Source organism: Myxine glutinosa, chromosome 6 (genome assembly GCF_964187855.1).
Source record: "Myxine glutinosa chromosome 6, kmMyxGlut1.1, whole genome shotgun sequence".
NCBI lineage: Eukaryota > Metazoa > Chordata > Myxini > Myxiniformes > Myxinidae > Myxine > Myxine glutinosa.
Genome location: NC_136266.1, coordinates 52,679,609 through 52,695,540, shown reverse-complemented (window position 1 = coordinate 52,695,540; position 15,932 = coordinate 52,679,609). Strand labels below are relative to the sequence as shown.

At 47.8% G+C, this 15,932-nt stretch overlaps 1 protein-coding gene across 1 annotated transcript in view; it reads left to right on the top strand.

Annotated features, from left to right (window-relative positions):
• Window positions 1-15,932, top strand: part of LOC137429373 (solute carrier family 35 member F4-like) — a 133,621-nt gene that overhangs the window by 2,803 nt on the left and 114,886 nt on the right. The gene's annotated exons all lie outside the window — the stretch shown is intronic.

Here is a 15,932-nt window from a genome sequence, read left to right as displayed (position 1 = left end):
ATGATACGTCAAATTGGCTCTGCTCTTATGGACGTGCATAACAAGGGAAAAGCTACAAGAATATGATGATCAGTTCATTTTTGACTTGGTTCATATAGACTCTGCCACTTAGCGTTTGTCTCCGACTTAGAATAATAAGCTCCACCACTTTGCGTTGCCTAGCAACCCATAACAATAGAAAAAAAACCTGTACCATACTCTATTTACAGAGCGTTGGTTTTGCGAAGCAGTTCCTTGGAAAAGGTTATAATGGGTGGTTTGCCATTGCCTCTCCAGCATTGTTTGTCATCTTACATGTTGAGCATTAACAGTATAAAGAATGCTTTTATTTTATAACTTTTGATCTTTTTACATTGAATATTACAATACTTGGCACCTGTTAAATACATAGTTCATTCTGATCACTCATTCTTGATTTAATTAGCTGCTTGCTGAATGGAAGCACAATCCACTTCATCAAAAATATAAGGCTTATATTTATGTCTGGACGTATTGCACATGTGCAATATCTGCAAACATGCCACATTATATACATGGAGGTCCAAAATTCTGGAGGCACAAAGTTAATATTGCATAAAGTAAAAAATATATGCATGAACCAGATGGAGTTTGTAGAGGTAGGGATGACGTTCCTTTAAAATTCGTTGGATATAACTCCTGCTGACATCTGTCTCCTGAGACAACTTTCTTGTGGACTTTCTTGGGCTGTGCTGGATGTGTGATCTAAGACGATTGTTGTTGTCTAATAATTTGCACTTCTTGGACGGCAAACACGAAGATGGTCTTGAACATCTCCCGATTCTTTGAATTGCTTAATATCTTTCAATGAATTGGCAACAATTGATCAGTTTAAAGAGCCTGGCTTTCCACTCATCAAAACAAGCTCTACTCTTTCATCGTTTATTGCCTCCGCCACCTAAGGTGGGCAGAGGTTATGTTTTCACCCCTGTCTGTTTGTCGATGAGAAGGATTTTCTCAAAAGGTTGTGGACGGATTTGGATCAAACGTGGTGGACAGATTAGGTGTGTGACAAGGAAAATTTGGTTAGATTTTGTTGAAGATCCGCACCCAATAATTTTTTAAAAGTGATTCTTCACCATTGAGTGATGGGCCAAAATTATATGTAGCATATCTCAAAAGGTTATGGGCGGGTTCGGACGACACTTGGTGGACATGTTGGTTGTGTGACATGGACCAATTGATTCAAATTTAGTGAAGATCTGAATCCGGATGCTGATATGAGAGTTTTTAAAAATTTAAAGTGATTCTTCACCATTGAGAGATGGGGCCTAAACAATATAGAGCATGATATTTGATAAAGATGTGGAAGAGTTGTGACAAAACTCGGTGGATGAGTTGGTTAGGTGACAAGAACAGGCCGATTAGATGTTGGTTAAGGTCCGCATCCAGATCTGGCCTATCAGTGGGATACAAAATGTAAACTGTTCAGCTTGGCGGAGGTATGCGGTCCACTGTGTGCCATTCTAGTTAATTTTCCTTCCATCACCTGAAAGAAAGATTTTTCAATTTTCCTGAAAGAAAGAAGGGGTAAATTTAAATACAGATATTTAAAATAATACAAAAGGTAAAAGAACAACAACTCGTGAGCGTGCCAAAGTCTGAAGCCTCGGCCTAGTGTCAGATGTGCTTATATCTTCTTTATTTAATAGACATCGTATGGATGTAAATTAACACTCGGTTTACTCTGCGTGCGTTGCACATCAAGTGCAGCAAATTTCACCTCCCTGCACCTTGTATTTATTGTTAATTAAAAAACGCTTCTCTACACCACCCTTGAGACTCGGTTTGCAAGCCACCATCTGCAATTCTAATAGAAGAGGCATAATATAATTACTCTTTTATGGGAAATGTTTTTCCGAGTTTGTTTTATCCTCAAAAATAGACCTTAGTGAACACACATTCGTGTTAAAAGATTGGCCTTTGAAACCTACCCTTATGAAGGGGGACAGACATCTGTACAAACACACAAACTGACATTTGTGTTTTATATGGTAGGTATATTCAGTGTTGCGTGCTTACCTTGCTCATACACCATTTTGACACATCAAACACCGATTGATGTTTATTGTGTGCGATACCTGATTTTCGGGTTATGTGCTTGCACCATGTTCATTATTGTGGCTATATCTGCAAAGTTCTGTTGTTAAGGAAAAGGGGCAACGTTGTAGGAGAACGAAGTCTTTATTCAGATTGGAGCATCTTTGTTGGAACTCACCAAACACACCCAGAATACCATGTGTTCCCTTTCGCAACCTTGTGATTTCGCAACCCAACCCTTGTGATTCCGAACAATGAACCAAAGCACAAACAGCAAACTTTTTTTCTTCTTTTTTTTGTATACAAGATCGAGGCTCGTGTAAGAGCTAACATTGATCACAAAAAGACAAACTGACACATAAAACATAAAACATATGATAAAGGGAGCGGGAGACAAGATGGAGAGCAGGGACATCGGGAAATCTGTGGGAGGGAGAGGGCTTGGGGAGAGGAGGCATGGGATGGGGGAGGGAGAGGGGGCGGGGGGGAGAGGGTGGGAGAGGGTAAAAAAAACCAAAAAACACATGGACACTGCTAGGACTTCCAGGAAAGAAGTCGGTATTTCAAAAAAGTAGATCTGGGGTGAATTAACGGAGGTAGAAAACATCAAGGTTTTGGATGGGGGAAGATAAGAGCTACCATTCCAATATCTATTATCTCCGAACTTGTTATACCATTACAATATATATTATCTCCGAACTTGTTATACCATTACAATATAATATTATCTGCGAACTTTTTATACCATTCCAATATCTACTATCTCCGAACTTGTTATACCATTACAATATATATTATCTGCGAACTTTTTATAACATTCCAATATCTACTATCTCCGAACTTGTTATACCATTACAATATATATTATCTGCGAACTTTTTATACCATTCCAATATCTACTATCTCCGAACTTGTTATACCATTACAATATATATTATCTGCGAACTTTTTATACCATTACAATATCTACTATCTCCGAACATGTTATACCATTACAATATATATTATCTGCGAACTTTTTATACCATTACAATATCTACTATCTCCGAACTTGTTATACCATTACAATATATATTATCTGCGAACTTTTTATACCATTACAATATCTACTATCTCCGAACTTGTTATACCATTACAATATATATTATCTGCGAACTTTTTATACCATTCCAATATCTACTATCTCCGAACTTGTTATACCATTACAATATATATTATCTGCGAACTTTTTATACCATTACAATATCTACTATCTCCGAACTTGTTATACCATTACAATATATATTATCTGCGAACTTTTTATACCATTCCAATATCTACTATCTCCGAACTTGTTATACCATTACAATATATATTATCTGCGAACTTTTTATACCATTACAATATCTACTATCTCCGAACTTGTTATACCATTACAATATATATTATCTGCGAACTTTTTATACCATTCCAATATCTACTATCTCCGAACTTGTTATACCATTACAATATATATTATCTGCGAACTTTTTATACCATTACAATATCTACTATCTCCGAACTTGTTATACCATTACAATATATATTATCTGCGAACTTTTTATACCATTACAATATCTACTATCTCCGAACTTGTTATACCATTACAATATATATTATCTCCGAACTTGTTATACCATTACAATATCTACTATCTCCGAACTTGTTATACCATTACAATATCTACTATCTCCGAACTTGTTATACCATTACAATATATATTATCTGCGAACTTTTTATACCATTACAATATATATTATCTCCGAACTTGTTATACTTTTACAATATCTACTACCTACGCAGCAGAGCAGTGTTTACATTTTATGATCTTCCAATCTTAAATAAATAAGTAATAAATATTATTTCACTTACAAGCAACTTCAATGCAAGAGGATGACTTTAGGCTCATCAAGTCTGGGAAACAATGATATTAGATGTTCTCTTAGGACGAAATTCAACACAGGAGGCTATTAGACACATCAAAACCTACGCTATGGTTGCTTTTTTTTCTTTACTTTTTTGGATACAAAATCGAGGCTGGTGTAAGAGCTAACATTAATCACAAAAAGACACATAAAACATAAGATAAAGGGAGCGGGAGACAAGATGGGGAGAGAGAGAGGGAAACACACAAGTAAAACATTTGAGAGCAGCGACATCGGGAGATCTGTGGGAGGGAGAGGGCTTGGGGGGAGGAGGCACGGGAAGGGGGTGGGGCAGAGACGTATAAAACACAAGGACACTGCTAGGACTTCCAGGAAAGAAGTCGGTATTTCAAAAAAGTGGATCTGGGGTGAATTAACCGGGGTAAAAAAGATCAAGGTTTTGGATGGGGGAAGACAAGAGAGGGTGGTGAACAGCTGTTTTAAAGACCTGGAGGGATGAGTGGGATTGAAGAGAGTGAGAGTTTGTTTCAGAGGCGGGAGAAAAGAGGAATGAAAGAGTAAAGGTGAATAGAGAGTCTTGATTTTGGCAGTTTAACCATAAGAGGGTTGCTGGCAGATCTTGTGGGACCTGTAGGAATATTTGGGGGACAGAGCACATGGAGAGCTGAGGGATCTAGGCCGGAGAGGAGTCGGCAGAAGACAGAAAGACCACCAACCCATCTGCGGTGAGTGAGTGAAAGGCCTGTTCATGCTCTATCCTTTTTAACTGCTGAACTTCAAGCAAGTTTTGCGGTACATGCCATTTTATAAAGGTTTTGGTATGACTTTGTCAGTGTTTGGACTGCCAACATCCCAGACTCTGGTTGATTTCAAATTCCTCCCACTTTCACCCACGCATGATTTATCACAATACGTTGCACGTTATACAATATACCACTCCTGATTGATCACCAATTGCAATTATCTCTTTTAATTTAGTAGTAAATATATATGAATGGTGAACAGCTGCTAATATGCTGTGCCATATGTGGACCTCACATTATTTTGCCAATTCTTTCAAACAAGTCTAAGTAATTAGGCACACACTGACCAATCACATCCAACTCCATTACATTTTGCAAAATCTGGGGTTGTTAAGCCAGTTTGTAAGCTCCCTTGTAGCCATTATTCTGCAATACAGACTGTACTTTGTTTGCACCTGGTTACGACTTACCTGGATGATGATACCACCCACCCACGGGATGTTAGTGCGGCAAAACTACGTTTATGACGATGAGGGTTACAATCATTGAAATCTAATTACTTAATACCAGATTTGGTGGAGTAACGGTTAGAGCGTCTGGTCTGAGTCTGCGACGTCTAGATGAGTCATACTAAAAACTTTAAAATTGGTACATGCTGCTTCCTTGCTTGACACTCAGCATTTAAAGGATATAACATGGACAAATAATGCTGGGAAGGCAATGAAGAAGGTCGTTCTTGAAGTAATTGATAATGATAATTGAAGAAGGTCGTTCACCTCATATGGATTCAAAATTCTGAATATATTGTCGACATAAGTGTCCCAATGATGTGGCATCAAATCATCATCAGTCCCAAAGGATTTGCATTCTAATTCTTCTGCGACCAAATGAAGTAATTGCTTCGATGTGTTGATTTTAGAGTCAACCACATTATCTAGTTTAGATCACTCGTGGTCTGTTATCATTATTTCTGGTGTATAACCTATTTGAACGGCTCCATGTGACAAATTTTAACAATAAAATGATGCACGAGGTGTCGAGGTTCCAATTGTAACTTTTGAAATACCGTATCCCATATCTTACTATAATTCACCAAATGTCCGTCCGTCCGTTCGAAGGTACCGCAAAAACGGCTCAAACGATCGCAACGATATTTTGGGTGGGTATTCCTGGGACCCCTGGGAGTAAAATAGGCTATTGAAGGAACTGCACTCCAACGCGAGTCGAAAGAATTGACGCGACCAAAGACGGAATTCGTCCGAGTTGCTTTATTGAAACAAAACAGCTCAGGTATTCTCTCAAGCCCGTTTATCGGGCAGCAATATATATACACATTTATGTCGGGAAGTTTGCCCGGCAAAAGCTATACCGGGCATGCCCGGGTGTCAAGGGCGAGCCTTGGAAAGGCGAGTCTGGACCTGCCCGGGCGTGTTTGGCTGCGGCCTGGCAAGTCGAGGCTGGGCGTGCCCGGGCGCTCTGGGCGAGCCCTGGAAAGGCGATAGCGGGCATGCCCGGACGCTCTGGGCGAGCCCTGGAAAGGCGATAGCGGGCATGCCCGGACGCTCTGGGCGAGCCCTGGAAAGGCGATAGCGGGCATGCCCAGACGCTCTGGGCGAGCCCTGAAAAGGCGATAGCGGGCATGCCCAGGAAAGACGAGACCGGGCGTGCCCGGGAGGTTCGGGCGTGCCCGGGAACAGTGAGTCCGGGCATGCCCGGGAGAGGCGCGTCTGGCCGTGTTCTGGCCGGTGCAAGGCGATTGTGTGCATCCAGCGGTAACCGCTACACACGCCCCTCCAGAATCGACCTGCACCGGCAGGGTCAATTTAAGGGGGGTCCGGATGACCCGGCCGAAGCGACCCCTGGAGGGTCGTGGGGAGGGGTCCGACGTGGTGGTGGGTGGTCGAGCGGGGGGAACTGTGGACGGGGGGCGGCCTCGCCGCAGAGGAAGGGCCAACCGTGGTGGTCGGTCGACGTCCATGTGTGCCGGTTTGAGGCGGTCCACAGAAATCCGGTCCAGCCGGCCGCCGAAGTCGACGATGAAAGACTTGTCGCCCCGTCGCAGGACCCGGAAGGGCCCGTCGTACGGCGGCCGGAGTGGCCCCCGGTGCGTGTCATGACGCACAAAGACGTACTCCGCTGTGCGAAGCGCCGGGGGGACGTAGGACTGGGGGCCACCGTGGCGGGACGTCGGCACGGGGGCAAATCGTCGGGCGGCCTCCTGGAGGTCCGAGCGCTGGCGAGCGGCGGACCAGGGACTGGTAGCGTCGGGCACGAATTCGCCCGGGACGCGGAGCGGCTGGCCGTAGACGAGCTCGGCGGCGGACGCCTGGAGGTCTTCCTTGGGGGCCGTGCGAAGGCCCAAAAGGACCCACGGCAGCCGGTCGGCCCAACCGTCGTCCTGAAGGCCGGCCATGAGTGCGGCCTTCATGGAGCGGTGAAACCGCTCGCACAACCCGTTGGCTTGGGGGTGGTAGGCCGTGGTGCGGTGCAGCATGACCCCCAACGAAAGGGCGACCGCGCCCCAAAGCTCAGACGTGAACTGTGGGCCACGGTCAGACGAGATGTCCGCTGGTGCGCCGAAGCGCGTGACCCAGGTGGCGATGAACGCCTGCGCCATGTCGGCGGTGGTGGTGGAGGCGAGGGGCACAGCCTCCGGCCACCTGGTGGTCCTGTCCACCATGGTGAGCAGGTGGGTGAACCCCCGCGAGGGGGGCAGGGGACCCACCAGGTCCACGTGGACGTGGTCGAAACGCCATTCAGGCACGGCGAAAGGTGCCAGCGGGGCCTGGGTGTGGCGGTGGACCTTGACCCGCTGGCAGGCCGTGCAGGCGTTGGCCCAGTCGCGGATGTTTCGTCGAAGGCCGTGCCAGACGAAACGCACTGACACCAGCTTCTGAGAAGCTTTCCGGCCCGGGTGAGAAAGGCCGTGGATGGAGGCGAAGATGCGGCGCTGCCAGGAAAAGTGCACGATGGGGCGAGGCTGGCCCTGGGAGACGTCGCAGAGCAGGACGGTGCCCGCGAAGGGAATGTCGGCCAGGCGGAGGCCCGTGTCCGCCGCACGGAGTGCCTGCACCGAGGCGTCGGTGGTCTGGTCGGCTGCCATGAGCGCGAAGTCCACGCCGAGGTGGACCGCGTTCGCGCTGGCCCGAGAAAGACAGTCGGCCACGGCGTTGTCTTTGCCGGCGACGTGCCGGATGTCCGTGGTGAACTCCGACACTGCGGAGAGGTGGCGCTGCTGGCGGGCCGACCACGGCTCCGTGACCTTAGCCATTGCGTAGACCAACGGCTTGTGGTCGACGAAAGCCGTGAACGGGCGGCCCTCCAGGAGGTGTCGGAAATGGCGAACGGCCAGGAATAGCCCGAGCAGCTCGCGGTCGAACGTGCTGTAGTTTAACTCGTTCGGCCGGAGTTGCCGGCTGAAAAAAGCGAGTGGCTGCCAAACCCCGTCCACCCATTGCTCATGGACGGCGCCCACCGCATATTTGGAGGCGTCCGTAGTGAGGGCAATGGGCGCGTTGAGCACCGGGTGAGCCAGCAGCGTTGTGTCGGCGAGGGCCCATTTGGCGCTGGCGAAGGCCACGTCCATGGCCGCGGACCAAACAATGTCATGCTTGGCCGGCTTGCCCCGGAGGGCCTCGTAAAGGGGCCAAATGAGCTGAGCAGCGCGGGGCACGAATCGGTGATAAAAATTCACCATCCCGAGGAACTCTTGGAGGGCCTTGATGGAACGGGGACGCGGGAACGTGGTGATGGCCTCGACCTTGGTCGGCAGCGGCACGGCCCCGGTCTTGGTGATGCGGTGGCCCAAAAAGTCAACGGTCGTTGCGCCGAAGTGGCATTTGACCGGGTTGACAATTAAGCCGTGCTCGCTGAGGCGACCGAACAGTGTTCGGAGGTGGAGGAGGTGCTCGGCGCGGAACGTGCTGGCGACGAGGATATCGTCCAGATAGACGAAAAGAAACGGCAGGTCGCGCAGCACGCCATCCATCAAGCGCTGGAATGCCTGGGCCGCGTTCTTGAGGCCAAACGGCATCCGCAAAAATTCGAACAGGCCGAACGGCGTGATGACGGCCGTCTTCGGGACGTCGGCCGCCCGGACAGGTACCTGGTGGTAGCCCCGTATCAGGTCAATTTTCGAAAAGATGACCCGTCCCGCCAAACGGGCGGAAAAGTCCTGAATATGCGGGATCGGGTACCTGTCGGGGGTGGTAGCGTCGTTGAGACGGCGGTAGTCGCCACACGGGCGCCATCCACCCCCCGGCTTTGGCACGATGTGCAGTGGCGAGGCCCACGCGCTATCGGAGCGCCGCACGATGCCGAGGTGCTCCAATGCGTCGAACTCGGCCTTCGCCACAGCGAGCTTGGCCGGGTCGAGGCGGCGGGCCCTGGCGTAGACCGGCGGGCCCGTAGTGGGTATGTGGTGCTCGATCCCGTGCCACACCGCAATGGCCGAAAACGTCGGCCGCGTGAGGGCCGGGAATTCCGCGAGCAGGCGAGCGAACTCGTTTGCTGCCGGGAGGGTGCATGCCAGTTCAGTCGGCGCGGAGCTGCTCATCGTGCACGCCAGGGAGCTGAAGGTCTCGGCGTTGACAAGGCGACGACATTTGACGTCGACCAGCAGCCCGTGCGCGCAGAGGAAGTCGGCGCCCAACAAAGCCATGGGGACGCAGGCGGTCACAAAAGTCCATTGAAAACGCTGGCTGCCGAAGCAGAGGGTGACGACGCGTGGGCTGAAAGTGCGTATGGCCGAGCCATTAGCAGCGACCAAAGAGGGGCCGCAAACGGCGTCCCGCCTGTCCTGCTCGGAGGCGGGTATGACGCTCAGTTGGGCGCCGGTGTCACACAGGAAACGCCGCCCAGACGCTTTGTCCCGAATAAACAGCAAGTTGCCCGAGTGGCCGGCGCTCATGGCTGGGAAGGAACGCCGGCCCGGCCGTTTCCCGACCTGCCGAAAGTGCACGGGGGCCGGCACGTCCGAGCCTTGTGTCCGAACCTGGCGTGGTAATAACACCACGCACGGTCAGGTGGAGGCCCCGGCCGTCGTGTCGGAAGCGGGCGGTGTGGCGTGGCGGCCGCCAGTTGCACCTTCAGTTCGGCCTCCAACCGCGCAGGGTGCTCGGGCGTCATGGGCGTCGCCTCGGACGGCGGCGGGCTCCAGGTAACCGCGCCGATGTGCTGGCCCGCCGAGGAGATCTTATCGGCTTCCCTGGCGAGGGCGCGGGAATCCGTGATCAATGTGCCAGCCAGGGCGAGGCGTACTGGGTGAGGCAGCTGGCGAAGGAACAGCTCGCGGAACAGAAAATCCGGAGAGTGCTCACCGAGCAACGAGAGCATATAGTCCATGCGCTCTGACGGGCGCGTGTCGTCGAGCTCGGGCAGAGCGAGCAGGCGCCGTGCGCGTGCTGCCGGTGAGAGGGCGAAAGCGTCGAGGAGGAGTGTCTTCAGCGCGTCGTATTTGTCAGCAGCCAGCGGGTGCTCGAGGAGGCTCAAGGCGCGGGCCGCGGTGGTGGAACCGAGCGCCGCCACAACATGGTGGAAGCGGGTGTCATCCGCGGTGATGCCTCGCAGGGTGAACTGAGAGTCCGCCTGAGCGAACCAAACAGCCGCGTGAGCCTCCCAGAAGGTAGGCAGTTTAAGCGTCACTGCCGTATCCATGTCGGTAGGTCACCAATGAAGGAACTGCGCTCCAACGCGAGTCGAAAGAATTGACGCAACCAAAGACGGAATTCGTCCGAGTTGCTTTATTGAAACAAAACAGCTCAGGTATTCTCTCAAGCCCGTTTATCGGGCAGCAATATATATACACATTTATGTCGGGAAGTTTGCCCGGCAAAAGCTATACCGGGCATGCCCGGGTGTCAAGGGCGAGCCTTGGAAAGGCGAGTCTGGACCTGCCCGGGCGTGTTTGGCTGCGGCCTGGCATGTCGAGGCTGGGCGTGCCCGGGCGCTCTGGGCGAGCCCTGGAAAGGCGATAGCGGGCATGCCCGGACGCTCTGGGCGAGCCCTGGAAAGGCGATAGCGGGCATGCCCGGACGCTCTGGGCGAGCCCTGAAAAGGCGATAGCAGGCATGCCCGGACGCTCTGGGCGAGCCCTGGAAAGGCGATAGCGGGCATGCCCGGGAAAGACGAGACCGGGCGTGCCCGGGAGGTTCGGGCGTGCCCGGGAACAGTGAGTCCGGGCATGCCCGGGAGAGGCGCGTCTGGCCGTGTTCTGGCCGGTGCAAGGCGATTGTGTGCATCCAGCGGTAACCGCTACACTATATTGTTTTTCCAAGTTTTCCAATTTTCCAGATTTTGAAAACACGATGGAATAATAGCCGGCGAAGCCGGTGTTGTGAATGAACGCATACGTATTATGTTGAAAAGCCAGATTTTGCTGAATCCTTTGAGAATTTCGGAGCACCAAATCGCTCCATGGAGGCCGCCATCTTGCGGATGCCGAAGTATGCATAAAAAATTGAGAAAAAGTTCAATAGGAGTTTGTTTCACCCGTCTTTTTTTGATTCACAATCTAATGCACCTCTAATTTGTCATTAAAATACTTTAAGACCAACCTCGTTCCCCGGGCCCGCATGGGCCCTGGTTATCTTCAACGAAAATCGTCACCAAACACCGGATCGCAACTAGGCCGGAGAGGAGTCGGTTACCAATGAGATTCGAGCATTTGAAAAAATATTTCAAAAAAGCTCATCACCGCGTTTCGGAGGCTGAAAACGGCATCAAATATTCTAAAATTGACGAAGAATTATTTTTTAGAAATCTCGCGGCCGTTGGGGATAGTTTTTCACTGCCGGAAATATCCGAAGTTGAGATGGAATTCACCGAATTAATCAAGAAGTAAATTTTATAAAGCTTAATCTCATCCAGAATGCAAATGGTGTCATTTTGAACTAGGTACGGTACCTACTACACCTACCTACTACCAACTACCTAACCTACTGATGCCATAGTGATGGGTAAAATAGTGGCAAGAGGCTTTGGCTTCGCCGGCTCATTGCGGCTTTGCAGTCGGGTACTAGTATTTACCGATATGAACAGTGATGTGGCTTTTGTTTAAATTCTACAAATACTGTTTATTCTACGTACCAGGAGAGAGAGTACATCGACTCCTGACGAACTCTTCCTGTATAAACGTGCGGCTCCGAAGTAACATGGCAGCGTGTGCAAAGCGACTAAGAAACAGGGGTAGCGGCCGCTTCCATGTTACAGATTCGGCGCGCACTCTTCACACATAAACGTGCGACCGAGAAAGACTTGTGGCGGCCGCTTCCGTTTTTAAGAAGTCAATCTTTTTTCAAAATGGGTGCCATGTACTGTTTAGATTTTGATGATTTGCGTGTGATATGATTCAACGGATGTTTATATGAATCGTTTAAAATAAAATAAAAAGCCTTCAATTTCTTATATTTTGCCTTTTCATTTGGGCCTCCCAATTGAAGCCCCCCCATCGGGCGGGTACCGTTGCTAGTTTTTTAAATCAATCATACACCAGCTTGCAGTGCACGTAGGAAATTGATTCTGAGCAATCTTTATACGTTTTGCAGTTTATCTTCGGCGAATTGTTGTTGACTTGTATAAATAGATAATAGCATCGTGTGTGTGTGTGTGTGTGTGTGTGTGTGTGTGTGTGTGTGTGTGTGTGTGTGTGTGTGTGTGTGTGTGTGTGTGTGTGTGTATGCATGCACTTTACATCTCTCCTCCCTCAATCACTGCTTGCACAAAGTTGAACATGGTACCATATTGATCGACATGGATCCGGCAGTGTAGGTTAAGAAAAATTGATTTGGACAAAATACCTTTTCATCATTCACATTGATATTGAAAAATTCCTAAAGTATGCATATGTAATTTGTAGATGAGTACATAATATGTAGACATCCACCAAGATTGCTGAAATAAGACACCTGGGACGTTTGGCATAGTTTGCTTTCTGGGATTTCAGCAGGCGTATGTAATCGATTCACAAGGAACTCGGAGGCAGCAAGTCATTTGGCCCATCAAAACTGTGCTACACTGGCACCATATTAATTCAATATATCAGTTTATCAACTTAAATTCACTGGGGGAGCGGCTAGAGGAGTTTGGATGAGAACAGTGGGGCACGCATACACTTTCCCAGGGTGTTTTATCGATATAATACGATCCAGTATCTGGGTGTCAGTTACACATCTCCTTTCAAAACACTGTTCACACAAAGTTGAAAATGGAACCATATAGATGGCCAAGGACCTGCAAATGCAGTCAATTTTTTTTTTTTCGACAAAAATATTTTCATGATTCACATTGATAAATTCCCAGACAAGACTGGGTTTGAATCTTGGCCTAGCTATAAACTGTCACTCTGGGCCTGGTGTTTCATATGCAGGGCGAGGAGGCATCAAGGGGTGCTCCGTCCATCGGATGTTACTGGGCCTCCCGTCTGCTAGCATTAGTCGGTGGACGTTAAAGATCCCACGATGTCCTTCGCAAAGAGTAAATTAGAGCAAAGTATATTGTCATCGCAAACCCCCACACTTCCCACCTAAAGCAAAGTAAAGGATGGCTAAAAGTTATCCACCCTCTGAGGCATGAATTGGGGAGGGGGGTGGGGGGGAGGGCAAATCCCCAAAAATCGTTACATGTTTAATGCCCCCCCCCAATGTTGATTGCATACACAGTGCCTATAGGAAGGACAAACATATTTTACAAATTTCAGAAAACTAATTAAAAATACAAAACTAGAATATCTTGGTTGGATAAGTCTCCACCCCCTGAGTTAATACTTGGTGGAAACACCTTTGACATCAATTCCAGCTGTGAGTCTGTTGGGATAGGTCTCGACCAACTTTGCACACCTTGATTTGGGCAATATTTGCCCATTCTTTTGTACAAAACTGGTCAATCTCATTCAAGTTGCGTAGGGGGTGTTGATGAACAGCAATCTTAAAGTCATGCCACAGATTTTGGATTGGATTTAGGTCGGCGCTCCGACTGGGCCACTCAAGGATATTTATCTTTTTGTTGCTTAGCCACTCCAGTGTAGCTTTGGCTGTGTGCTTCGGGTCGTCATGCTGAAAGGTGAACTTCCGTTCCAATTTCAGCTTTCGTGCAGAGGGCATCTGGTTTTTCTCTCAGATTTTTCTGTATTTTGCGCCATCCATTTTCCCTTCTATCCTGACAAGTGCTCCAGTCCCTGCTGATGAGAAATATTCCCTCAACATTATGCTGCCACCACCATGCTTTAAAGTAGGGATGGTGTTCTTTGGGTGATGTGCTGTGCTGTGTTGGGTTTGCGCCAAATGTAACGTTTTGCATTTAGGCTAAAAAGTTCCATCTTGGTTTCGTCAGATCACAAAACCTTTTACGATATGGCTTCAGAATCTCCGGAGTGCTTTTTTGCATACCTCAAACAGGGCACACGGTGGGCTTTTTTGAGTAATGGCATCTTTCTTGCCTCCCTACTGTGCAGGCCAGACTTGTGGTGTGCTTGGGATGTCACATGCACACAGTGACCAGTCTTTGCCATCAAGGCCTTTAGCTTTTTCAAAGTTGCCATTGGCCTCTTGGCGGTCTCCTCCTTTTTGATCAGTCTCCTCTTTTTCATTCAGTTTGGAGAGACGGCCTGATATAGACAGGGTCTTGGTGGTACTGTTCGTCTTACATATTTTAAAATTAATTTTCTGAAATTTGTTGGAATTTGTTTTTCACTTGGAAGTTGTGGGTTACAATGTGTAAATAAAGGTGAAAAAAGGCTGTTGTAATGCAATTTAATTCCAGGCTATAAGGCAACAAAAGGTGAAAATGTTGAAAGGGGGTGAAGACTTTATATAGGCACTGTCCATACAAAGTTTCTTGATAAAATGTTTTACAAATGTGCCCATATTTGCATTTTTTTGTATTTTACCTTTTTACCCCGCCTGCGGTCCCAGGGGGTGGGGCCCAAATGACTGCTCGCACACCTTCTTCCCATGGATTGATCATAACTACCAAATTTGATGAATTTCTGCACAACCGTTTAGGAGGAGATAATGTGACGGATGGACAGACGGAGGCACCGACGGACAGAAGAGAGCCAATTACAATATCCCCCCATTTATTTTCAAAAAGCGTGGGGATAACAAGTTATCTCCTACACCTTGAACAAATTCAACATTCCTATCACCTTCAGTCCAATGTCAGACCTGGCTGCCTAACAGGTTCATGAAAGAGTTGTACCCAAAACGTTCCCTGGCCGACCCCACAAAATGTTGGAAATAATTGGCGCCGTTAAATTAAGTTGCAGGTATATGCACATAAAGTAAAATCAGCAGAATAATTTACAACATTTAAGGTTCTTTTATTTCAAGAAACCCAATAAATCGTCTTATTCGACCTACAGGTAAAGCCAGATAGTCAAAGCATTCGCACAAGTGCTGAAAGGACATTGAATTTATTACTGGAGAGTTACTCAGCAATCAATGTTGCGTGCGTGTATTGCAGCGATTGTGTGAAGGCCAAGTTAAGGGCATCGTAAGGATCCTGCCACACTATGAATTAATAAATAAATCAATGAATGCCCTTACAAACCATGAAACAACTAGAACGGCACTCAGTGGAGAGCTTACTTCTGCCTGGTTGGCCATATCACTCAACGGGGAAGAATCACTTAAAATATTATACTAGCTGGGTCTGGATCTTCACCAAAATTGAATCGAATCTTCCTTATCTCACACCCAATCTGTCCACCAAGTTTCGTCCAAATCCGTCCACAACTTTTTGAGATATCCTGCTATGTATAGTTTTTAGCCATGTCTCCCAATGGTGAAAAATCACTTATAAAATTAAATAATTCTCATATCCGAATCAATATTCAGATCTTCACCAAAATCGAATCGTCCTTGTCAGACACCCAACCGGTCCACCAAGTTTCGTCCAAATCCGTCCACAACTTTTTGAGATATCCTGCTATGTATAGTTTTTAGCCATGTCTCCCAATGGTGAAAAATCACTTATAAAATTAAATAATTCTCATATCCGAATCAATATTCAGATCTTCACCAAAATCGAATCGTCCTTGTCAGACACCCAACCGGCCCACCAAGTTTCGTCCAAATCCGTCCACAACCTTTTGAGATATCCTGCTATGTATAGTTTTTGGCCCGATCTCCCAATGGTGAAGAATCACTTAAATTATTCTACGAGCCGGATCCGAATCTTGATCTTCACCAAAATTTAATCATTTTGTCCTTATAACATATGCTACCTCTCT